The sequence below is a fragment of the Equus caballus genome, chromosome 10, assembly GCF_041296265.1.
Source record: "Equus caballus isolate H_3958 breed thoroughbred chromosome 10, TB-T2T, whole genome shotgun sequence".
Classification (NCBI taxonomy): Eukaryota; Metazoa; Chordata; class Mammalia; order Perissodactyla; family Equidae; genus Equus; species Equus caballus.
In genome coordinates, this window is record NC_091693.1 from 10,697,486 (window position 1) to 10,706,766 (window position 9,281).

The 9,281-nt window shown below is 40.6% G+C and overlaps 1 long non-coding RNA gene and 1 pseudogene across 1 annotated transcript; one reads left to right on the top strand and one right to left on the bottom strand.

Annotated features, from left to right (window-relative positions):
• Positions 1-4,831: 4,831 nt before the first annotated feature.
• LOC100067940 (periphilin-1-like) lies at positions 4,832-5,920 on the top strand (annotated as a pseudogene).
• LOC138915917 (uncharacterized) lies at positions 4,987-8,168 on the bottom strand. Its single transcript, XR_011422381.1, has 4 exons — positions 8,052-8,168; positions 5,546-5,608; positions 5,238-5,386; positions 4,987-5,145 (listed from the first exon to the last, which is right to left on the bottom strand). It is a non-coding gene; the product is annotated as an uncharacterized lncRNA (long non-coding RNA).
• Between the last annotated feature and the right edge of the window lie 1,113 nt (positions 8,169-9,281).

The window sequence follows — 9,281 nt, forward strand, 5'->3', positions numbered from 1 at the left end:
GCTGCCTACCCACTCTGGAATGTTCTGTGACATAAATGCTTTCGGAGTTATTGTGTTCTGGGCTCTCTTTGTTTCAGCTCTAAAAAAAGCCCCAAACTACAGAAGTCCAAAAACTTAAATAATATAATACAAATAACTCTTGAGTTAAAAAATAAAACCTAAAAGAAATAAACCCTTACGCCTGAATGGCAATCAAAGCACTACTGACGTACAGGTTCAAGGGTAATTCATTGCTTGGGATGTTTTTATCCAAAAAGAAAGATTGAAAACAAAGGAAGCCTCAGCTTAAGAACTTAAATCTTGGGGCTGGCCCGGTGGCCGAGTGGTTAAGTTCGCGCGCTCCGCTGCAGGCGGCCCAGTGCTTCGTTGGTTCGAATCCTGGGCGTGGACATGGCACTGCTCATCAGACCACGCTGAGGCGACGTCCCACATGCCACAACTAGAAGGACCCACAACGAAGAATATACAACTATGTACCGGGGGGCTTTGGGGAGAAAAAGGAAAAAATAAAATCTTTAAAAAAAAAAAAACGAACTTAAATCTGAAACAAGGGAGAAAATCCAAACAACGAGAGGAAAGATATTTTAAGGCAGAAATTGAAAAGGAGAAAAAAACAGAGAAGATCAACAAAAACCAAAATTGGCTATTTGAAAGGCTAATAAGATAGAAATGCTTCAGGCAAGACTGGTGGAGAGAAAAAAAGAGAGATGCAAAGAAAAACAGAATGCATAATGAAAAAGGAGAAATAACCACAGATACAAATTTTTTTAATAATAAAATTTTGAAGTATATAAATCATCACATTTTAAAATCTTGGGGCCAGCCCGGTGGCGCAGCAGTTCAGTTCGCACGTTCCGCTTCGGCGGCCCGGGGTTCACTGGTTTGGATCCCGGGTGCGGACATGGCACCACTTGGCACGCCATGCTGTGGTAGGCATCCCACATAGAAAGTAGAGGAAGATAGGCACGGATGTTAGCTCAGGGCCAGTCTTCCTCAGCAAAAAGAGGAGGATTGGCCGCAGATGTTAGCTCAGGGCTAATCTTCCTCAAAAAAAAAAAAAAAAAGCCCAAAAAACAAATAACTAGGAATAGAAAGGAACTTCCATAATTTGATAAGGACTATCTACCAAAAATCAACCACAAACTTCACTCTTAACACAGAACCTTAAGCTCATTCTCTTTAAGATCAGGAATAAGGCACAGCTAGCCATTATCACCACTACTGTCCACTTCCGGGAGTCCTGGCCATTGAAATAAGTCATTATAAATACGTACATAAGGAATGGGAGGGAGGATGACAAAATTGTCATCCTTTGGATGTGACTTGCTATTCCATATAGAAACTCCAAATCTTTAAAACTAATAACAGATTCAGCAAACTGGCCCAGTAAATGATCAAATTGGAAAAATGAATAGTATTCCTCTACATAATATTAAACAACCAGAAACTCTAACTGAAAATAAGATTCCATTCAGAATAATAACAAAAGTTAGAAAGTAATCCAGGAATTCACCTATCAATCCACAAGATATTTATGAAGAAAAAAATTTAATGTTATTAAAGGACATAAAAGAAATCTAACAAGGGCCAGCCCAGTGGTGCAGCGGTTAAGTTCACGTGCTCTGCTTCGGAGGCCCAGGGTTTGTCGATTCAGATCTTGGGTGCGGACCTACATACCACTTATCAAGCCATGCTGTAGCAGGCGTCCCACATATAAACTAAAGGAAGATGGGCACAGATGTTAGCTCAGGGCCAATCTTCCTCAGCAGAAAAAAAAAAGGAAGAGGATTGGCAGTGGATGTTAGCTCAGAGCTAATCTTCCTCAAAAAAAAAAAAAAAAGAAATCCAACAAGTGGGGAGATGAACCATGTTCATGAGTGCAACAATTTAGTATTATTAAGGTGTCTCTTCTACCTAAATCAATCCATAAATTCAATGCAAGCCCAAATTCCAGAAAGATTTTTTTAGAAACACGACAAAAGGATTCAAAAATGCATATAGAACAATCAAGACCCACAAATAGATAAGAATGGCCAAAAAAACAAAAAAACAGAAGAGTTTTGTGTATCAGATAAGATATACTGAAAAGCCAGAATTAAAAAGAGAAAACAAAGGTGGTAGACACATCACAGACAAACTGATCAAAGTAATAGAAGAGAGAGGCCAGAAAGAGACGCGTGTGCATAGAAGAACTCGGGGTATTTCAGACTAAGCATCCTCGACAGAAGGGAAGAGAGAGACTGTTAAAGGATGGCACTGGGAAAAGTGGCTCCTTAAAGGGAGAAAAGTTTGGTTTCTTACCCGTCACCATAATACAAAGGTCAAACAAATGGATTCGAGGTCTGAATATGAAAGACAAATCTATGAAGCTAGTATATCAGTTCCTAGGGCTGCCAGAACAAAGTGCCACAAACTGCGTGGCCTAACCCAACAAAAATTTATTGTCTCACAGTTCTGGAAGCTAGAAGTTCAAAATCGAGGTGCCCAAGGGGCCACCCCCCTCTGAAACCTGTAGGTGAATCCTGCCTTCCCTCTTCTTAGTCTTTGGTGGTCTGCTGGCCATCTTTGGAGCTCCTTGGTTTGCAGCTCCGTGACTCCAATCTCAGGGTTTGTAGTCACATGGCATCCTCCCTGTGTGGTCTGTCTTCCCATGGCTGTGTTCTTATAAGGACATCAGGCATATTGGATTAGGGTGGATTAGGGGCCTGCCTTACTCTAGTATGATCTCATCCTAACTAATTACATCTGCAACAACCCTATTTCCAAATAAGGTCACATTCTGGGGTACTGGGGGTTAGGATTACAACATATCTTTTTTAAAAAATTTTTTTGGTGAGGAAGATTGGCCCTGAGTTAACATCTGTGCCCATCTTCCTCTATTTTATACGTGGGACACCACCATAGCATGGCGTGATGAGCCGTGTGTGGGTCTGCACCCAGGATCCGAGCCTGTGAATCCTGGACTGCCAGGGCAGAGCATGAGAACTTAACCACTATGCCACTGGGCCGGCCCCTCAACATATCTTTTTGGCGGGACACAATTCGACCCTAACAGCTAGTAGAAAAATGTAGAATATCTTTATGACTTTGGAGCAAATAAAGATTCTCAAACCCAGAAAACAAACCATATAGTGAAAATGAGATGGATTTGACTATATTAAAATTAAATATTTCTTCCAAACAAAGACATGATTCAAAAAGCTAACTCATGAGTGACAAACTGGGGGAAGATATTTTCAGCTTCAAAAAAAAAAAGAAGAAGTTATTCATATCCAGAATATACGACAAAATCCTGCAAATCTTTAAGACTAGGAAACTCAACAGAAAAAAAATGGGCAAAAGCTATGAATAGGTAATTAACATAAAAGGAAATCTAAATGGCTCACAAGTCTAAAGAGATTCTCAATCTCATACATAATCAATTAGGAAATTACAACGTGTTAGTTTAAATCTATCAGTGGTCAAAATTAGAAGATCAGAGAGGAACTAATATTAGTGAAGACGTGGAAATTGGAACTGCCATGCACCCCCAATGGGCGTAATTCCGTATGTATATCCTATGGTCCAGCAATCCCAACCTTAGGTATATAATCCAGAGAAACTGTCGGACAAATCACAAAGGACACAAATTCAAGATTGTTGATTGAAGTATTGTTTATGGTAGCAAAGAATTCGAGGCAATGTAGGTCTTCCTCAGTGGGTGAAGAATTAAGGATGGTGAATTAGTAAATTGGAGTGTTATGCAGCAATCAGAAGCAATGGACCAGGTGTACAAACAACAACATGGAATGCCCTTAAGACAATATTGAGCAAAAGAATAAAAATAGAAATTTACATTATACTATTTTTGTGAATTAAAAACATATACATATACCAAGCACTAGACGTCTTTCAGGAATATGGGCATATCCAAGAACCATAAATTAAACACATTAGAAAGTGTGTCTATGAGGTGAAGGAAGAAATAGAAGTGGGAGTGGAGATATGGGGAGACAATAAGATAACCATTGTTAATAGTGCATCAGATATAAAACAGCACGGTAAAATCAGCTCTCAGAAAAAGACAAAAAGAAAAACGAATGAATGGGAAAAGAAAGACAAAGGAAATGTTAAGAAAAAGGAAGCAAAAAAGGAAGCAAAAAAATGTTAAGAAAAAAGGAAGCAAAAGAAAAAGAAAGCAAAAATCACTAGAAAGGACAACAAAGGATATTGCATACTCATAAAAGGAATAATTCACTGATGTTATTTAATATCATAAACCGTTATGCACCTAACAACATAACTTCAAAACATATAAAGCAAAAACTGACAGAGCTGGAAGGAGAAATGGACATACCCTATGCATAATGGGAGACTTTATGACACCTTCCAGAAGCCAACAAATCAAACAGGAAAAAAAAAAAAAAAAAGGATATAGTAGATAGAATTAGATAGCAGCCAGCCCGGTGGCACAGTGGTTAAGTGCACACGTTCTGCTTCGGTGGCCCGGGGTTCACTGGTTTGGATCCCAGGTGCGGACACTGCACCGCTTGGCAAGCCATGCTGTGGCAGGCATCCCACATAGAAAGAAGAGGAGGATGGGCACGGATGTTAGCTCAGGGCCAGTCTTCCTCAGCAAAAAGAGGAGGATTGGTGGCAGATGTTAGCTCAGAGCTAATCTTCCTCAAAAAAAAAGGAAAAGAATTAGATAATTAATAATTTTTTTTATTCAGACCTCTACTATCAGACCAACAACTAGAATGCACATCCTTTAAAAACACATACAGCCTGCCTGCGAGAGTGGCGATGAGCGGGTGACTGCATTTGCGGGATGTCCCAGTGGCCCAGAGTCATGGCTCGCAGAAGAAATGAAATATGGTCTGAGGGAAGGTAAGACTGTGAAAGACTTCGAAGAGAACAGGTGAGTACCTCCTCGAAGTCACCCCAGTGATGGCTACCACAGAGTAATTAACATTGAGCCAAAGAAACCGCCACTACCAGACAGACCTGGCGAAGGAAGCTACCATGGACAGCGCAGTCATGTCGATCACTGAGAATACGACGAGGGCCGCAGTTTTTCTCATGATTGAAGAAGTGGTCCACCTCACAGAGGAGATGAATCTGGCTGTTGGTGGACAAGAGAGGATCATTCCGCAGGCTGACAGCCTGAATACAGGAACAGGAGAGACGGTTTTAGAAGAAAAGGTTTCTACCCTTCCCATTCTTGAGAGATCAGTCTCCTCATAAATGAGACACACCTTTTTTTCAGAGAATCACCTGTAACAGGCCAAAAGGAATCTCCACATAGCAGATCTGGCTCGAGCGTCAGTAGTAAAAACTACTCTCCAGACAGAAGCAAAACGTATTCTTTCCATCAGTCTCAACACAGAAGAGAGACCTGTTCAGTCTGTGAAAACATCAGGAGACACTTCACCCTCAAGTTCTTCGGCAGTTCCTTCATCAAAGGTGTTAGACAAACCCAGTAGGCTGACTGAAAAGGAACTTGCTGAGGCTGCAAACAACTGGGCTGCTGGAAACCTAGGGAAGGCAATTGAAAGCAACTTACCTGAAATTTCTGAGTACGAGGCGGGACCCACGGCGCCATCGCTCATTGACCAGCCCGAAGGACCTGAGTCAAACGCAACAGATGGCACAGAATTATTCGAAGACAGTCAGCTCGCCAGTTGCTCTAAAGCAGCAGCATCAAAAACCAAAGAGATTGAACAGGTTTATGGACAAGACTGTGAAATTTTCAGGATGGTGGCAAAAATGCTGATCAAAAAAGAGCCTTCATTAGAAAAAGTTTCTCATACAATCCTTCATTATACAGTTCGCACTGAGACAGAATTTACGTGAAATAGGTGAGCGCTGTGTTGAAGAAACCACGAATTTCACTGCGAGGTATGACACCTCTAGTCAAGACTTTGGAGAGCCTTTTTAGACGACTGCTTGCTCAGGCAAAAAAATGTTTCTAGATTTTGTTTTTCCTAGATTGTGTAAATCCTTAATATATGGAATTTTTGTGATGAAGGGAAATACTTTATGATAGTTGACCTCATTTCCAATATCGAACAAACATCTAAAATAGTCTAAGAGAAAAATAAAAAATAAAAACACATACAGAGCATTTCCAAAACAAAACGAAAAAAGCCACATACTAAGTCAAAAACAAAATATCAACAAATTCTCAAGAATTTATATCATTCAGAATATGTTCATTGAGTAAAATTAGAAATCAACTACCAAAAAAATCAAGAAAAAGTCCATGTACCTAGATATTCAAAAATACATTTCTAGGGGCTGGCTGAGTGGTGTAGTGGTTAAATTCGTGCGCTCCACTTCAGCAGCCCAGGGTTCGCCCGTTCGGATCCCAGGTGCAAATCTATGCACCGTTTATCAAGCCACGCTGTGGCAGGCATTGCACATATAAAATAGAGGAAGATGGGTACGGATGTTAGCTCAGAGCCAATCTTCCTCGGCAAAAAGAGGAGGATTGGTGGTGGATGTTAGCTCAGGGCTAACCTTCCTCAAAAAAAAAATTCTAAATAATTTGCGGGTAAAGGAAATTGAAATTGCATTTTTTGGGGGAACTGAATGACAATTGAAGCACCACATATCAAACCTGGAATATACAGAATAACAAAATAAGTACTAATATATAAAAAAAGAATGAATCAATAATTATAGCAGAAATTAATGAAATAAAATAACCCCCCACTCCATAAAAATAAGTAGAAGAGATTATCAGTAAAACAAAGAGCTGGGTTTTTTAAAAAAAAAAACAATAAAACTATAAAATGTTTGGCAAGTTTGATCCAGAAAAATAAGAGAAGGAACAAATAAATAGGAAAGCCAAAGGAAATATAACTTCAGATACAAAGGAGTCATAAGAAATAATATATATAAAGTTATGACAACGGATCTGAAATCCTAGATAGAAAAAGATATGTTCTAGGCAACCATAAATTACAAAAGTTTATTCCAGGCGAAAGAGATACATCGGAATAAATGAATGTCCACAGAAGAAACTGAAATTGTAGTCAAAGACCTACCAAAAAAGACACCAAGCATGGATGTTCTTAGAGGCAAGTTGTACCAAATGTTCAAAGAACAGATGACTCCGATATTTCACAAACCATTCTACACAGCAGAAAAAGATGGTCCCCCCAAATCATTGAATAGGGCTAGCCTTTCCCTAATGCCCAAACTGGGCTAGGATAGCACCAGAAAGAAAGCCACGGGCCAATTCCACTTATGAAAACAAATGCAAAACAACCCCAAGGAAAACATTGTTAAATCAAATCCAGCGATAGTGAAAGGGAGGAGGATGGCTCAGTATTCACAGAGTAAGGCAGAAAAGCCATCTGATCACATCAATAAACACATAAAACGCGTTTGAGAAAATTCAACACTTGTTTTAAAAAAAACCTCTTAGCAAATTAGGAATAGAATTTGATAAAGGGATTTCTACTAGAAATCTACTGAAAACATCGTACTTAATGGTGAAAGCTTAGGGTCCTTCCTTTAAAAGTCTAGAACAAGACAAGGATTGTCCATTATCACCGCTATCATTCAACATTGTATTGGAAGACTCTTAGCCAAAGGGGGAGGGGGTGAGAAATGAGTTATAAAGATTGGAAAGACTAAACTGTCATTTTTTTGCCAGCAACAGGGTCATCTAACTGGAAAAGTATGGAGAATTAGCTATCATGCTATTCTAGAACAAGTAAGAGTGAATTCAGCAAGGTAGCTAGATCCAAGACCAGCATTACAAACACAACAGGAGTAACTGATTAGAAGAAAATAACAAAATCCTAGCCATAAATAAGCAAAAACAGTAAAGTTCCAGTGAGCAAACCAAAGAAAGCAGGTACAAGACATCCCAGGAGGAAATTATACCTATGTCCAAGGATGCAAGACTCAGTATTACAAAGCCATAAAGTTTCCCCAAATTAATAACTTACTCACTACAATCCCAATCAAAATTCAAAAGATTTTTTTATGGAATTGACAAGTTCCACCCCACTCCCCACTCCCATTTGTTTAGAATCAAACCAGCTCCGTTTCCTTACCCAAGTGTAGGCTTCTGCTGGGAGACCCCCTTTGCCGCTGTCCACCGGCACCTTTGACTTAAATCACCCATAAGCAATTAGTAAACAGAGCAATGGTGTCAGCGTAACACAAGCATGTTGGTGAACACGCAATTTTCTCCAGGAAGTTAATGTTTTGAAGCAATCAGGGGCAAGCTTTCTCACAGTTAAAGGGAAAGCCTTAGTAGTAAAAGAAGATCTTAAGGGGAAAAGCTGAAGATCTACAGAAGCGTCTTCCTTTAGATCCACAGTGGCTGGTTTCGCGGCTTCAAAGACCACGACACTTGCTACCGCATTACGGTATGAGGCAAAGCCGTGAATGCAGAGGAGGAAACTGCAAAGACATTTTCCCACATTAAAAGAACAGGTTAATGAAGAAGACTGCCCCTTGGGTCAGATTTTTAATTTTGATGAAAACGGTCTCCATTCAAAGTTATTAGCTCCAGACCGGCATCTTGAAGGAGGAAGCACAAGTCCCAGCCTTTAAGACGACAAAGAAGTCACTGAAGACTTGCTGAGCGCAATGCCCGGGCACATTTAACCGTGTTAGTATTTCTATTAGAATCGTTATTGGTTTTGTAACGCTCTGATTTTGCCCACATTTAGAGCAATCTGTCCCTAATTCTATTTTTCCCGTAAAGGCTTGTTATTTTTAGCTCACTGTTTTAGAGAACTCTCGTTTTTTGTTTTCAGGAACGCATATATCAGGTTATAGCATAAACGCCCATCCTCACGATGAAGCGGGGCCTCTCTCTTCCGCCAAGCGGTCTTCGTAGCTCCTGAGTTTCCCTGAGGGGCAGCCAGGAGACCAGGCACCCACCTCCCCGCGGAGTGGAACAACTTCCCAGGAGCCTGTGTGGCAGTTCTCTGGAGTTTGGGCCGCCCGAGCCCATCACAGCTCCCCTCTTTTCTGCTCCTTGCAGACTCCCAGACCACACAGGAGAGGCCAAGCAAAAAGACCCAGAATTTTGCTGCTTACAAGCCTCCGGATCTTGAGCAAGTCACCAAACCTCCACAGGACTCAGTTTCCTCATTCTTTAAATGGGGAGGCAGTGGTTTAAAAAATCAGGGTTGTTGTTTTTGTTAATTTAAAAATGTGTTTTTGGGGGGCCGGCCCAGTAGCCAAGTAGTTAAGTTCCTGCGCTCTGCTTCAGTGGGCCTGGGTTTCCCAGGTTCGGATCCTGGGCACCGACCTAGCACACCCCTCTTCAG